The following is a 16327-nucleotide window of genomic DNA, read 5'->3' on the forward strand; positions in this document are numbered from 1 at the left end:
GGCGAGCCAGAAAAAGAAAGAACAGCGGGCGCCAGAAAGAGAGAAAGCCAGAGAGAAAGAACAATAGAGAGAAGGAAAGTGCATGCCAGACAGGGAGAGTAAGAAAAGCGCGCACCAGAGAGAGAAAGAAAAGCGCGTGACAGAGAGAGAGAAAGAAAAACACGTAACACGTGACAGAAAAACAAAGAAAAGCGGGCGCCAGAAAGAGAAAGAAAAGCGGACGCCAGAAAGAGAAAGAAAAGAGGGCGCCAGAAAGAGAAAGAAAAGCGGGCTCCAGAGAGAGAGAAAAAGCGCGCACCAGAGAGAGAGAAAAAGCGCGCACCAGAGAGAAAGAAAAAGTGCGCGCCAGAGAGAAAGAAAAAGGGCGTGCCAGAGAAAGGAAAAGTGTGCGCCAGAGAGAAAGAAAAAGGGCATGCCAGAGAAAGAATAAGAGTGCGCCAGAGAGAAAGAGAGAAAGAAAAAGCACACGCCAGAGAGCGAGAGAAAGAGAGAGAGAAAGAAAAAGAGCTAGAAAAAGAAAAAGCGTGCGCCAGAGAGTGAGAGTGAGAGAGAGAGAAAGAAAAGCTGTGCCGGAAAGAGAAAGGAAAGCGCGAGCAAGAAAGAGAAAGAAAAGCACGTGTCCGAAAGAAAGAGAAAGAAAAACATGCGCCAGAGAGAAAGAAAAGAGGGTGCCAGAAAGAGAGCAAGCCAGAGAGAAAGAAAAAAAAGTGAGAAGGAAAGTGTATGCCAGAGAGGGAAAGGAATAAAGAGCGCGCCAGAGAGAGAGAAAGAAAGTGCGCGCCAAAGAGAAAGATAGCGCACACCAAAGAGAGAAAGCGCAAGCCAACGAGAGAAAGAAAGCGCACACCAGAGAGCAACAAAGCAAACGCCAGAAAGAGGCATAGACAACGAATGCGGACACCACATAGAGACAGAGAGAAAGAAAGCAAGCGACAGAGAGAAAGAAAGCAAGCGCCAGAGAGAAAGAAAATGCACACCATACAGTGAGGGACAGAGGGAAAGAAAGCATATGCCAGAAAAAAAAGAAAACGCCAAAGAAAGCGCACGCCAGAGAAGAAAGCACACGCCAGAAAAGAAAAGCGTACACCAAAGAAAAAAGAGAGCACGCCCGAGAAGAAAACGCCAAAGAAAACGCACGCCAGAGAGAAACAGCGAGTGCGTCAGAGTGAGAGAGTCAGCATTTGTGCCACAGACAGAGACAACGCATGCGCCAGAGAGCGAGACAGTTAAGAGCAAAAGTGAGACACTAAAAGAGAGCATGAGAAAGCAAGAGAGTGCTCGCAACACCAGATTGAAAGACACCATAGAAGATAGTGAGTGCAGAAGAAGCAGAAAAAACCAAATCAGAGAGAGCGGAGTGAGCACTTATAAGACAGACACAAAAAATCTAACAAAAATCCCAGAGTGGGAGACGATCCAGGACAGACAGGACGTCCCCATGAAGGCGCTCGGCTATAATAAGGGTGCAGTCGTTAGCAGACTTTCTTTTTTGGCAAATTAAACCCGTAATATTGCTATAATGTGGCAAATTCAATTTGGCCGAGCTCCCAGCCTGTTACTATAGAAACTGCTCACATTATGTGACTTACTGCATTAATTCAGCAGCGAACATACTGGCAGCACAGAGGCGGCCGGGGGGCCGCACCACCCAAATGGGGGCGACAGTATAAACACCCAAAGACTAAGCCGCAACCATCGCTGAAACGCAAATCTGCAACGTGTGCTGCAACAGCCAAAGAACGAGTCGGCGAGGTGACCATGCTCCACCCTAAACCTGACCCTACACTGACCCCTCAAATGTCCAGATAGGGCCCCAAATCACCGGTAACCATACCGGGCACCCCACCAAGAACACCAGCGCCTCGTATCAATAGGGCAGTTATAGAAGAGCTGAACTGAGTATGTAATATTCTGGGCGTATCTGAAGGACTGAAAAAAAAAAAAAGATAAATAACAGGCACAAAACAGGGACAGGACCCGTCTACCAGGCGATATGCCCAATGATGCTGACGGTATCACAAGGACGTAGCAACGCCATACACTGTCACCAACCAATATACGGCTCATACCCATAATATAAGCAGGAAACTGCACCAAGAAAACACGACCTACAGGGTAAAGACAATGAAATACCAAGAAATTCACATGTTACATGTCAGATCAAGAAGCAAAGGTGGAAAATATCACATCAATTAGAGGGGGATGAAAAAGCTAATGACCAGGGTAACATAGTATTATAGTAGTTATATTCTTGTACATAGGAGCAGTATTATTGTAGTTATATTCTTGTACATAGGAGCAGTATTATAGTAGTTATATTCTTTCTACATAGGGGCAGTATTATAGTAGTTATATTCTTGTACATAGGGGCAGTATTATAGTAGTTATATTCTTGTACATAGGAGCAGTATTATACTAGTTATATTCTTACACATAATGGCAGTATTATAGTAGTTATATTCTTGTACATAGGGGGCAGTATTACAGTAGTTATATTATTGTACATATCTACTATAATACTGCTCATATGTACAAGAATATAACTACTATAATACTGCCATTATGTGTAAGAATATAACTAGTATAATACTGCTCCTATGTACAAGAATATAACTACTATAATACTGCCCCTATGTACAAGAATATAACTACTATAATACTGCCCCTATGTACAAGAACACAACTGCTATAATACTGCTCCTATGTACAAGAATATAACTACTATAATACTGCTCCTATGTACAAGAATATAACTACTATAATACTGCCCCTATGTACAAGAATATACTATAATACTGCCCCTATGTACAAGAATATAACTACTATAATACTGCCCCTATGTACAAGAATATAACTACTATAATACTGCCCCTATGTACAAGAATATAACTACTATAATACTGCTCCTATGTACAAGAATATAACTACTATAATACTGCCCCTACGTACAAGAATATAACTACTATAATACTGCTCCTATGTACAAGAATATAACTACTATAATACTGCTCCTATGTACAAGAATATAACTACTATAATACTGCCCCTATGTACAAGAATATAACTACTATAATACTGCTCCTATGTACAAGAATATAACTACTATAATACTGCCCCTATGTACAAGAATATAACTACTATAATACTGCCCCTACGTGCTAGAATATAACTACTATAATACTGCCCCTATGTACAAGAATATAACTACTATAATACTGCTCCTATGTACAAGAATATAACTACTATAATACTGCTCCTATGTACAAGAATATAACTACTATAATACTGCCCCTATGTACAAGAATATAACTACTATAATACTGCTCCTATGTACAAGAATATAACTACTATAATACTGCCCCTATGTACAAGAATATAACTACTATAATACTGCCCCTACGTGCTAGAATATAACTACTATAATACTGCTCCTATGTACAAGAATATAACTACTATAATACTGCCCCTATGTACAAGAATATAACTACTATAATACTGCTCCTATGTACAAGAATATAACTACTATAATACTGCCCCTATGTACAAGAATATAACTACTATAATACTGCCCCTACGTGCTAGAATATAACTACTATAATACTGCTCCTATGTACAAGAATATAACTACTATAATACTGCTCCTATGTACAAGAATATAACTACTATAATACTGCCCCTACGTGCTAGAATATAACTACTATAATACTGCCCCTATGTACAAGAATATAACTACAATATCTGCCATGAAATTTGCTGCAGGATCTTGAGAAGTGACAATTAACTTTCAAAGTCACAGATTTCGCAGTTATTTTATTCCTCTTTGAAGCTCACACAAAGGATATTTCTTTACTTTGTAGCACAGCGATAATTGCAGCGGTATTGGTGTGAGTGTCATTAGTGATTCATCCAAGTCCATAGGACCCATATCCTATACCGTTGTTCTGCACGGCTAAGGCAGTGTTCACACATTGTGGATACAATGCACCTGAAATACGCGCATACGAACATTCATATTGATGTGGTTTTCAGGAAAGCACGGTTTCATTCGCCAATGCACTGCGGGCACACGTCGGCCGACAGTCAAAATTCAATGGGCTCATCTGAACTCAAGGGGTCTTCTGGGAAATAAAGTCGATTTGCATTCACCTAATAGGGAATTTAAGGTTAAAAAAGTGGGGTTTGCTGCTCAGGACCCTCCTGTACTATCCTGAGGGACAGATCGTCTTACATTCAGAGGACCAGGCTCATTCGTGCAATCAAAGGTTAGCGAGCTCACAGCCGGAGCGGAGCTTGGTCCGTACATGCCCATCACACCATGAAGATCAGTTGTAGAGGTCTGGCAGGATACACGGCATGGACTGGTAGGACCCTAATTAGGAAGGACCCACTGTGTTGGCAGCAGATTAATAAAAGGATGAGGTTTCCCTAAATAAGCAGATTACTTTTCTCAGTTAGTGCCACTTATTTCCAGAAAATGAAAAAAAAAAAAAAAGTGCTGGTTTCACAATAATTGGGCATAACACATAGTGGTCTGCCCCATCACTGATTGTCCGCAGGGGCCCTCTATGGTCATGTCCATGTGCATAGTGCGCAGCCTCCCGACAGGAAACAGCAGGAGCCTTTACTGGAGGAATCCCAGCTCTTCTAGTCTAGACCACCATGAAAGGAGTAAGGAGTCCTGCTACCAGAGGACTATGAACACTTCCCTTGACCACCCTGCTTCTACCCCAGACTACCAGGGTGTTAACTTTTCCAGCACTCTAGACCACTAGAACCGACAACTCTGACACACAACTATACACATCATCCCCTGACCTTATCCCCGCTGTACTACATAACACCAGTGCCTGTCTGTCCGCAGTCTCCAACATCATGTCCGCTCGCTATCTGAAACTCAACCTCTCCAAAACGGAACTTCTTCTGCTCCCGCCATCTACTAACCTCCCTAAACCTGACGTTTCCCTCTCCGTGGGTGGAACCATAATAACGCCCCGGCAGCAGGCGCACTGTCTGGGTGTTCTGTTTGACTCCGATCTCTCCTTCACCTCCCACATACAATCTATTGCCCGCTCGTGCCGCTTACACCTAAAGAACATCTCTAGAATCCGTTCTTTTTTCACCATGAAAACAACAAAAACCCTCACTGTCGCCCTGATCCACTCCCGCCTGGACTACTGCAACGCTCTATTAATTGGCCTCCCCCTCACTCCACTTTCCCCACTCCAGTCTATCCTTAATGCAGCAGCCAGGGTCGTGTATCTGGCCAATCGGTACTGGGACGCGTCCGCTCTTTGCCAGTCATTGCACTGGCTGCCCATTCATTATACAACCCCTGGCAAAAATTATGGAATCACCGGCCTTGGAGGATGTTCATCCAGTTGTTTAATTTTGTAGAAAAAAATCAGATCACAGACATGGCACAAAACTAAAGTCATTTCAAATGGCAACTTTCTGGCTTTAATAAACATTAAAAGAAATCAAGAACAAAAAAATGTGGTAGTCAGTAGTGCTGAGCGAATATACTCGTTACTCGAGATTTCCCGAGCACGCTCGGGGGTCCTCCAAGTATTTTTTAGTGCTCTGAGATTTAGTTTTCATCGCCTCAGCTGAATGATTTACAGCTATTAGCCAGCATAAGTACATGTGGGGGTCGCCTGGTTGCTAGGGAATCCCCACATGTAATCAAGCAGGCTAGTAGCTGTAAATCATCCAGCTGCGGCAAAGAAAACTAAATCTCCGAACACTAAAATTACTCGGAGGACCCCCGAGCGTGCTCGAGAAATCTAGAGTAACGAGTATATTCGCTCATCACTGTTAGTTAGTAATGGTTACTTTTTTTAACCAAGCATAGGGGAAAAATTATATCTGCTCATTAGTCTGCATCTAAAAAGGAGTGATCACACCTTGGAGAGCTGTTGCACCAAGTGGACTGACATGAATCATGGCTCCAACATGAGAGATGTCAATTGAAACAAAGGACAGGATTATCAAACTCTTAAAAGAGGGTAAATCACCACGCAATGTTACTAAAGAGGTTGGTGGTTCACAGTCAGCTGTGTCTAAAATCTGGACCAAATACAAACAACATGGGAAGGTTGTTAAAGGCAAACATACTGGTAGACCAAGGAAGACATCAAAGCGTCAAGACCGGAAACTTAAAGCAATATGTCTCCAAAACAGTAAATGCACAACAAAACAAATGAGGAATAAATGAGTGGAACCTGGAGTCAACGTCTGTGACCGAACTGTAAGAAACCGCCTAAAGGAAATGGGATTTACATACAGAAAGGCTAAACGAAAGCCATCATTAACACCTAAACAGAAAAAAACAAGGTTACAAAGGGCTAAGGAAAAGCAATCGTGGACTGTGGATGACTGGATGAAAGTCATATTCAGTGGTGAATCGTGAATCTGCATTGGGCAAGGTGATGATGCTGGAACTTTTGTTTGGTGCCGTTCCAATGAGATTTATAAAGATGACTGCCTGAAGACAACATGCAAATTTCCACAGTCATTGATGATATGGGGCTGCATGTCAGGTAAAGGCACTGGGGAGATGGCTGTCGTTACATCTTCAATAAATGCACAAGTTTATGTTGATATTTTGGACGCTTTTCTTATCCCATCAATTGAAAGGATGTTTGGGGATGAGGAAATCATTTTTCAAGATGATAATGCATCCTACCATAGAGCAAAAACTGTGCAAACATTCCTTGAAAAAAGACACGTAAGGTTAATGTTATGGCCTGTAAATAGTCCGGATCTCAATCCAATTGAAAATCTTTGGTGAAAGTTGAAGAAAATGGTCCATGACAAGGCTCCAACCTGCAAAGCTGATCTGGCGACAGCAATCAGGGAAAGATGGAGCCAGATTGATGAAGAGTCCTGTGTGACACTCATTAAGTCCAGGCCTCAGAGACTGCAAGCTGTAATAAAAGCCAGAGGGGGTGCAACAAAATACTAGTGATGTGTTGGAGGGTTTGTTTGTTTTTCATGATTCCATAATTTTTTCCTCAGAATTGAGTGATTCCATAATTTTTCCCCTATGCTTGGTTAAAAAAGTAACCATTACTGACTACCACATTTTTTGTTCTTGATTTCTTTTAGTGTTTCTTAAAGCCAGAAAGTTGCCATTTGAAATGACTTTAGTTTTGTGCCATGTCTGGGATCTGCTTTTTTTGTACAAAATTAAACAACTGAATTAACATCCTCCAAGGCCGGTGATTCCAGAATTTTTGCCAGGGGTTGTAGAATCCAATTCAAAGTACTTGTCCTCACCCACAAAGCTCTCCACAGTGCGGCATTCCCTACATCTCCTTCCTCATTTCTGTTTATCGGCTTTCCTGCTCATTACGCTCTGCAAGCGACTTTCGACTAACATCCGCACTAATCCGTACCTCCCACTCCCGAATCCAAGACTTCTCCAAAGTTGCACCTGTCCTCTGGAATGCTCTACCCCAAGAAATTAGGACTAACCACATCTTACACAGTTTTAGGCGCGCCCTAAAAACACATCTGTTTAGGGCGGCCTATCACGATCCCTAATCGAAGTCCTTGTATATATATGTATATATACACTCACCGGCCACTTTATTAGGTACACCTGTCCAACTTCTTGTTAACACTTAATTTCTAATCAGCCAATCACATGGCGGCAACTCAGTGCATTTAGGCATGTAGACATGGTCAAGACAATCTCCTGCAGTTCAAACCGAGCATCAGTATGGGGAAGAAAGGTGATTTGAGTGCCTTTGAACGTGGCATGGTTGTTGGTGCCAGAAGGGCTGGTCTGAGTATTTCAGGAACTGCTGATCTACTGGGATTTTCACGCACAACCATCTCTAGGGTTTACAGAGAATGGTCCGAAAAAGAAAAAAAATCCAGTGAGCGGCAGTTCTGTGGGCGGAAATGCCTTGTTGATGCCAGAGGTCAGAGGAGAATGGGCAGACTGGTTCGAGCTGATAGAAAGGCAACAGTGACTCAAATCGCCACCCGTTACAACCAAGGTAGGCCTAAGAGCATCTCTGAACGCACAGTGCGTCGAACTTTGAGGCAGATGGGCTACAGCAGCAGAAGACCACACCGGGTACCACTCCTTTCAGCTAAGAACAGGAAACTGAGGCTACAATTTGTACAAGCTCATCGAAATTGGACAGTAGAAGATTGGAAAAACGTTGCTTGGTCTGATGAGTCTCGATTTCTGCTGCGACATTCGGATGGTAGGGTCAGAATTTGGCGTAAACAACATGAAAGCATGGATCCATCCTGCCTTGTATGGAGCATCTTTGGGATGTGCAGCCGACAAATCTGCGGCAACTGTGTGATGCCATCATGTCAATATGGACCAAAATCTCTGAGGAATGCTTCCAGCACCTTGTTGAATCTATGCCACAAAGAATTGAGGCAGTTCTGAAGGCAAAAGGGGTCCAACCCGTTACTAGCATGGTGTACCTAATGAAGTGGCCGGTGAGTGTATATATATATATATATATATATATATATATATATATATATATATATATATATATATATATATATATATATATATATTATATACATATACACATATACAGGTCCTTCTCAAAAAATTAGCATATAGTGTTAAATTTCATTATTTACCATAATGTAATGATTACAATTAAACTTTCATATATTATAGATTCATTATCCACCAACTGAAATTTGTCAGGTCTTTTAGTGTTTTAATACTGATGATTTTGGCATACAACTCCTGATAACCCAAAAAACCTGTCTCAATAAATTAGCATATCAAGAAAAGGTTCTCTAAATGATCTATTACCCTAATCTTCTGAATCAACTAATTAACTCTAAACACATGCAAAAGATACCTGAGGCTTTTAAAAACTCCCTGCCTGGTTCATTACTCAAAACCCCCATTATGGGTAAGACTAGCGACCTGACAGATGTCAAGAAGGCCATCATTGACACCCTCAAGCAAGAGGGTAAGACCCAGAAAGAAATTTCTCAACAAATAGGCTGTTCCCAGAGTGCTGTATCAAGGCACCTCAATGGTAAGTCTGTTGGAAGGAAACAATGTGGCAGAAAACGCTGTACAACGAGAAGAGGTGACCGGACCCTGAGGAAGATTGTGGAGAAGGACCGATTCCAGACCTTGGGGAACCTGAGGAAGCAGTGGACTGAGTCTGGTGTGGAAACATCCAGAGCCACCGTGCACAGGCGTGTGCAGGAAATGGGCTACAGGTGCCGCATTCCCCAGGTAAACAGCGGCAGAAGCACCTGACCTGGGCTACAGAGAAGCAGCACTGGACTGTTGCTAAGTGGTCCCAAGTACTTTTTTCTGATGAAAGCAAATTTTGCATGTCATTCGGAAATCAAGGTGCCAGAGTCTGGAGGAAGACTGGGGAGAAGGAAATGCCAAAATGCCTGAAGTCCAGTGTCAAGTACCCACAGTCAGTGATGGTGTGGGGTGCCATGTCAGCTGCTGCTGTTGGTCCACTGTGTTTCATCAAGGGCAGGGTCAATGCAGCTAGCTATCAGGAGATTTTGGAGCACTTCATGCTTCCATCGGCTGAAATGCTTTATGGAGATGAAGATTTCATTTTTCAGCACGACCTGGCACCTGCTCACAGTGCCAAAACCACTGGTAAATGGTTTACTGACCATGGTATTACTGTGCTCAATTGGCCTGCCCACTCTCCTGACCTGAACCCCATAGAGAATCTGTGGGATATTGTGAAGAGAAAGTTGAGAGACGCAAGACCCAACACTCTGGATGAGCTTAAGGCCGCTATTGAAGCATCCTGGGCCTCCATAACATCTCAGCAGTGTCACAGGCTGATTGCCTCCATGCCACGCCGCATTGAAGCAGTCATTTCTGCCAAAGGATTCCCGACCAAGTATTGAGTGCATAACTGAACATTATTATTTGATGGTTTTTTTGTTTGGTATTAAAAAACACTTTTATTTGATTGGTCGGGTGAAATATGCTAATTTATTGAGACAGGTTTTTTGGGTTATCAGGAGTTGTATGCCAAAATCATCAGTATTAAAACAATAAAAGACCTGACAAATTTCAGTTGGTGGATAATGAATCTATAATATATGAAAGTTTAATTGTAATCATTACATTATGGTAAATAATGAAATTTAACACTATATGCTAATTTTTTGAGAAGGACCTGTATATATCCATGGCCGGGTTTAGACAAAGAGGGGCCCTGGGAAAAAGTTTAAAATGGGGTCCCAAATGCTCAAATATAGCTCCATCGCACAGAAACATTTCGGTTATATTCCCATGTTTGTTCCAGCATAAACAATCCAATCACTCAATGAATAGGCAGCATTTTGCTTGTTTACTATAATAGACCCCATAGTCCTCCATATAGTATGACACACTCCCCATAGTCCTCCATATAGTATAACACACTCCCCATAGTCCTCCATATAGTATAACCCACTCCCCATAGTCCTCCATATAGTATAACACACTCCCCATAGTCCTCCATATAGTATAACACACTCCCCATAGTCCTCCATATAGTATAACACACTCCCCATAGTCCTCCATATAGCATAACACTCCCCATAGTCCTCCATATAGCATAACACACTCCCCATAGTCCTCCATATAGTATAACACACTTCCCATAGTCCTCCACATAGTATAATACACCCCCTATAGTCCTCCATACAGTATAATACACTCCTCATAGCCCTCCATATAGTATAATACACTCCCCATAGTCCTCCATACAGTATAATACACTGCCCATAGTCTGCCAGATAGTATAATACACTCCCCATAGTCCTCCATACAGTATAATACACTGCCCATAGTCCTCCATATAGTATAATACACTCCCCACAGACGCCACAGGAATTAGAAGTAGGTTTATTTTTCAAGTTGGAAAACGTGGACATGAAATATTCAGTGTATATACCACAAGTGAGTATTCCCTAAATCCTCCACTGCTGCAGACCACCATGGACGGACCGTTTATACAGCAGATCATGTGATGCCTGGGTGAAATGTGTGGCCGCACTGCACCATATAAACAATTATTTCTGCAGCGGTAGTTTCTGTTGCGGATTTTGTTGCAGCTTTTACGCTCCTGCAGCAGATCTCCCTGTGTGAATATGCTCTCGATATTGTGTGAACATTTGCGCGGTTTTTTTTTTCACCCAACTATATACTCCAACAATTGTTTGCAATGGTGGACAACTATCTACCCAAACAATGATCCGTGAGGCTGAATTTTTTGGGGCCGTTGATGGTGAAAAGTATACATGTATGGCCCAATTAGCCCATCTCGCTTGCCGCCTTTGTGCAGACCCCTCCGTTGGACTACACTCTCTATTGTCAATGATGTCCCCAATGGATGATCCAATGTATTACTGGTTGCATTCTAGCTCACCTGATCATAAAGGGGGTGCACAAGATCAGATGATTTTCATCCATGTTCCAACCACGGATCCGTATTTACTACCCAAATTTATGCAACAACATTTTAAAGATGACAAGACCAAATACAGTTTCCTCTGTTAATAATAGTAATGCTTATGTAAAAAATCAGATGCTATAAGGTGATCCATCTGGGATCCCATCTTTTCTGCGCACCCATAGACTTAATTGGTCAAGTCTCCCGAAAAATAGAAGAGACCTGCGCACGCCGACATTTCTTGCACACGGATGCTCGGAGCGTGTAAAAAGACTGTCATCTGATCAACCCTATTGAATGACATTGGTCTGTGTGATGTCTGATTTTTACTTCCACAGCAAATGTCTGTATTATACGCTGGTGTGACCAAGCCCTAAAGCGAAGGCATAGTATAATGGTTATGATTGGTGGGGGATCACAAAAAAAGGCTGAAAATTAAGGAAGGTGCTTCATGGATTTTTCGGGCAAAGTCGCAGTCTTGGCAGTCAAGTGTTATCCTTAAATCAATACCACTGGCCCCTTATTCTCAGTACTGTGGGGCTTCCGCAGAGAAGACCCCGCTGATCATAAATTACGCCCATCCTACCCTATTTAATCTGTTTCCACCAACAGGTTTCTTGCGATGATTAAAGGATTTGAACCAATATGCAAAGTTATCCACCATCAATGGGATAAAAGAGAACTTCCTGAATGCTGGGGGTCCGACAACTGGGACCCTCACCAATCCCGAAAACAGGCTCTGAAGATCCCCGCCCGAACAAGGCAGACGTTCAAGAATGCGCTCAGTTATCTCCAGAGCTTCGCTTTGGTCTGCATTTTTTTTTAGTTCGTAAAAGGGCAGAAAGTAGCACGGTGGCTCAGTGGTTAGCACGGTGGCTTTGCAGAACTGGGGTCCTGGGTTAAAATCCCACCAAGGACAACATCTACAAGGAGTTTGCATGTTCTCCCCGTGTTTGCGTGGGTTTCCTCCGGGTTCTCCGGTTTCCTCCCACATTCCAAAGACTGATAGGGAATGTAGATTGTGAGCCCCATCGAAGACAGCGATGATGATGTCTGTAAAGTGCTGCGGAATATGTTAGCGCTATATAAGCAAAGCATAATAAAACCTGTTTGCAGATTATTGCTGCCCGAGCTACAGGTGGAACTACATGAACCAGAGATGGTCTGTGCTATTGCAACCTGCAGCATTTCAGGGAAATCGTGCTTTAAAAAGCTGGTCGGGGACTACGTGGCTCAGACGACTCCTCATAGGAGGGTCTCCAGCGACTTCTCCCCTCCCCGCCCTGCTTTCTAAGATTGACAGATCCCTGTAGGATTTTATTGGGAGTCTGATAAATAAAAATGCAAAAAAAAAAGCAAAAAAAATTAAAAAATGCTATTACAATTTTAAGAGCAGAATTGCAGCATTTCTGAACTAAAACAAATGCATTAAAACTGCTGGCTCAAATCTGCATCAAAAATAGAGAAAACGTATTAAAAAAAAAAAAGGAGAAAAAAAAAGCAACAAAAATGCAGCTATCACAGATTAGTGTTGTTTGTTTTGGAATGGACACTTGCAGAAAAATAACTGCGTTTTCTCAAGTGTGAACATGGCCCAACTGACCCAGCATCCATGAAATTGCAGATCGATTTTATGCCAACCAGTAAGGGCATAAAAATAAGACCCTCCGTATAGATTAATTCCGGGGGTCCGAAATATAACGTGCAATAAATAATTTTGTATCACGTTTAGATATTAAAGTATCAAACCCCCGTTAAAAAAAATTCCTGGGTGTGTTCACAGGAATTTCGGGGGCCGGGGACGCATCCTGACATCCGCGCACATGGAGCTTAGTCTCAATTACCATCAGTCACTTCAGGTCACACGGTGGAACATGACGGGTCGCTGGGCTGATCCTGGCAGCCGGGTCGGCCTGTTGGGGGGCACAGAGGGGTCTGCGCGGCGCCGGGTACAGCGTGTGCCCATCTCCACGCAGCAAATAGAAACGGCACAAACACAAAACAAAAAACAGACCGACATCAAACACGTACATTGTACCTCCATGTATAATGCTCAGGCATTATTAACCCTTCAGCAGCCAGAGAGCAGAGTTGGGATTGCACTAGAATACGACTCAAGCCGTTCCTTTGTTGGCTCCGGTACAGAACAGACACTAATTAATTAATCTGACCAAGCAAAGGACCCCCCCCCCCCCCAAAAAAAAAAAAAAAAAACAACGTGGGCATCTTCAGAAGGAATTGTTGCCATCGTCTCATAATAGGCTTTATATAAGGGGCGTTCAGCTGCGGGCTTTATAGGTTACAATATCCAGATTTAGCACACAGCTGTTCGATCTTCTTACCCCTCTACACCACCCTCCCTTATATACAGTATAAGTGATCTATGAAATCGCTGGAAGAAGAGGGAAAAGCAAAAACTGCTAAAATGATTAATGAGGACGGAGCCGGAACAATACGACATGTTTATATGCAACCTGCACCAAAGAAAGAAAGAAAAGGATGGGGAGGAGGAGGAGGAGGAGGGCTGCCGGAAAGATCCGGAGCATGGACATGTTTCATCGCTAGAATTAAACGTCCTTACCTAACCTTTGCCTCTGGTGTGGCTGCCACCGACGTTACGGCATCATATAGGGGCAGAGAATTGCCCAAATCTAAACACAATCCATTATAGATGCAACAATGTAACATGGTTATTTATGCACTAGGTAATATTTATTTGTAGCGGTCACCAGAGGGGGCGCTATGGGGCAAGCAGGAGGCAGACTTCATACAGGGCCCTATAGGGGTTAATGGGATTTTCTCTCTTTCCCAATGCAAAGACAAAACATGGAATCAACCAAAAATCATAATGGAACAGATAAAGCAGGAGCAGAATGGAGATGGCTGCCATCTGGGGCTGTAACCCCTTCCCTGCTGCAGCCAGCCCCCTCCCTCCAGGTCTATGGACGACAAGACAACACGAACATGCAGAGCACAGGTCAGAGCAACACCTGGGGAGGAAGGAGCAGGGAGGAGGGACACTGGAGCAGCAGGACCTGGGCTCACTTTGCTTTACTTATCTTGTTACTAATCTTGTTACATTGTGTCCTCTTCCCCCAGTCACATCCAAGGCTGCACTGCAAAATTCTGCTGCTCGGGCTCTGTGTACACTGTGCAGGCAAGGCACACCCCTAGCTCACAGCCAGAGCGGCCCACAATGCACTGCACCCGGGCGCGGGGCACTATGGGGGATGTAGTCTGCAGTGAGTAAGAATAGAGCGCAGAGCAGGGGAGCAATAAACTACATCTCCCACAATGCAGCAGGGCAGAGCATGCTCTGTGCAGACAATGAGCCAGCAGGGGGCTGCAGTGAGATGTCAGGGGCTGAGAGATGAGAGGCAGCAGCAGCATCAGTGCAGCAACATATCATCACATCTGCACCAATCTGATGGGATCATAGTCACCCATCACTCAGCTTTTCCAGACTCCTGAATGACACGTACATTGCTGGTGAAATGGTGCAGAACCAGATTTAAAGGGGTTGTCCAATGGAAAACTGAGCCAGAGTATGACTTGAAAACACGCATGATGTAAGAGCATGTTCACACTGGCCATGGAAACAAACAAAACCAAATTAAAAAAAAAACTGTGCATATACCCTAATGAAAATAAATAAGGAAAAAAGCAAGTGTATTAAATAATTAACATAGGGTACTTAGTAAACACCGTTTTTTTTATAAAAAAAAAAAAAAGCATAAAGCTGTTTTTTTTTTTACTTTAATGGCCTATCATTAGGATCGGTGACTCCTGCCTACTTGTGATTTGTATGGGGCAGATGTGCAGTACCCGACCGCGGCCACTATACAGGGGATGGCGCTGTGCTGTCAGCCGAGCACCGGTAACAGCTGATCGGCGGGGGTGACCGATCCCAAAGATGGGAAGAAGGGTCCATGAGGACAGGGCTCCAGCACCAAAGGGAAAATGTTAAAACATGACTTTTACTGTGCAATTAAAAGCATAATGAGAAAATAAATAATGAAGGATCCATAAGATTACACGTTTTAGATTAGCAACTCTTATTCAATAGGTTGCTAACCCAAAACACGTACGTTTATGGATCCTTAATCTATTCCTTTGTTAACCCGAAACCAAATAAGTTTATGGATCCTTTTATTTGTTCACCCAAATGTGTAGGGTTATGGATGCACAGTGCACACTCTTATTTTTGTTAACCCAAAACTCGTAAGTATATTGATTCTTAATCTGTTCTCTTGCTAACACATACATTTATGGATCCATAATCATTTTTTTTTATTTTAATATATTCATTGGTGCTGGAGCCCACTCCTCTTGGACCCTGTTTCCATTCCTGACCGGGATACGACCCTGGTGTGTTCCTACGCTCCCTGCATCACACTGTGACCGAACAAGGTCTACCAGGGTCCCTGTGTGAGGACAGGTTGTTTCACACTGCATTGTCTTACCTGGAAGGTGAGCCGATTGCCACAGCTAAAGTTTAAGATTTTGAAGGGCTTTTTTAACATGTTTTTTTAACCATATGAATGTACTTTTTCCAATGCGAAGGATGAAAAAATTGACATGCGCTGGAATTAAAAAAAACGCACCACACGTCAGTAAACGCGTAGAAAATATCAGCAATATGTAGATTTTTTTTTTGTTTTTGTTTTTTTTTTTAAACTGTGTTTCAGTTGGAAAAAAACAGTATTGAAGCTATCTGTGTCCGTGTGCTACATACCTGTCGCATCCGTGTGAAACATCCGCGTGACAAGTACCGGCACCTGGGAAAAGCAGTACAGCTAGCGCTGTTCCCAGGCCCTGGGTGCTGAATGCAGCTCTCATCCTTGTCGCCTGGTCTCCCTTCGATCAGTGCGACCAGGCGACGCTGATGGGAGTTGGAGTCAGCACCC

General features: G+C 43.0%; 1 protein-coding gene across 12 annotated transcripts in view; it reads right to left on the reverse strand.

Annotated features, from left to right (window-relative positions):
* Positions 1-16327, reverse strand: part of R3HDM1 (R3H domain containing 1) — a 149796-nt gene that overhangs the window by 103462 nt on the left and 30007 nt on the right. For 10 of the 12 annotated variants that reach the window (XR_013217840.1, XR_013217838.1, XM_077273055.1 and 7 more), the window contains exon 1: positions 14476-14612. The exons of 1 other annotated variant lie outside the window; for it this stretch is intronic. The gene's annotated coding sequence lies outside the window, so the exon portion shown is untranslated. Of the gene's footprint in view, positions 1-14410; positions 14430-14475; positions 14613-16327 lie in introns of those variants that run through there. One more of the 12 variants, XM_077273050.1, reaches the window with a different exon arrangement.

This window comes from Ranitomeya variabilis, chromosome 7 (assembly GCF_051348905.1).
Source record: "Ranitomeya variabilis isolate aRanVar5 chromosome 7, aRanVar5.hap1, whole genome shotgun sequence".
Taxonomy (NCBI): Eukaryota; Metazoa; Chordata; class Amphibia; order Anura; family Dendrobatidae; genus Ranitomeya; species Ranitomeya variabilis.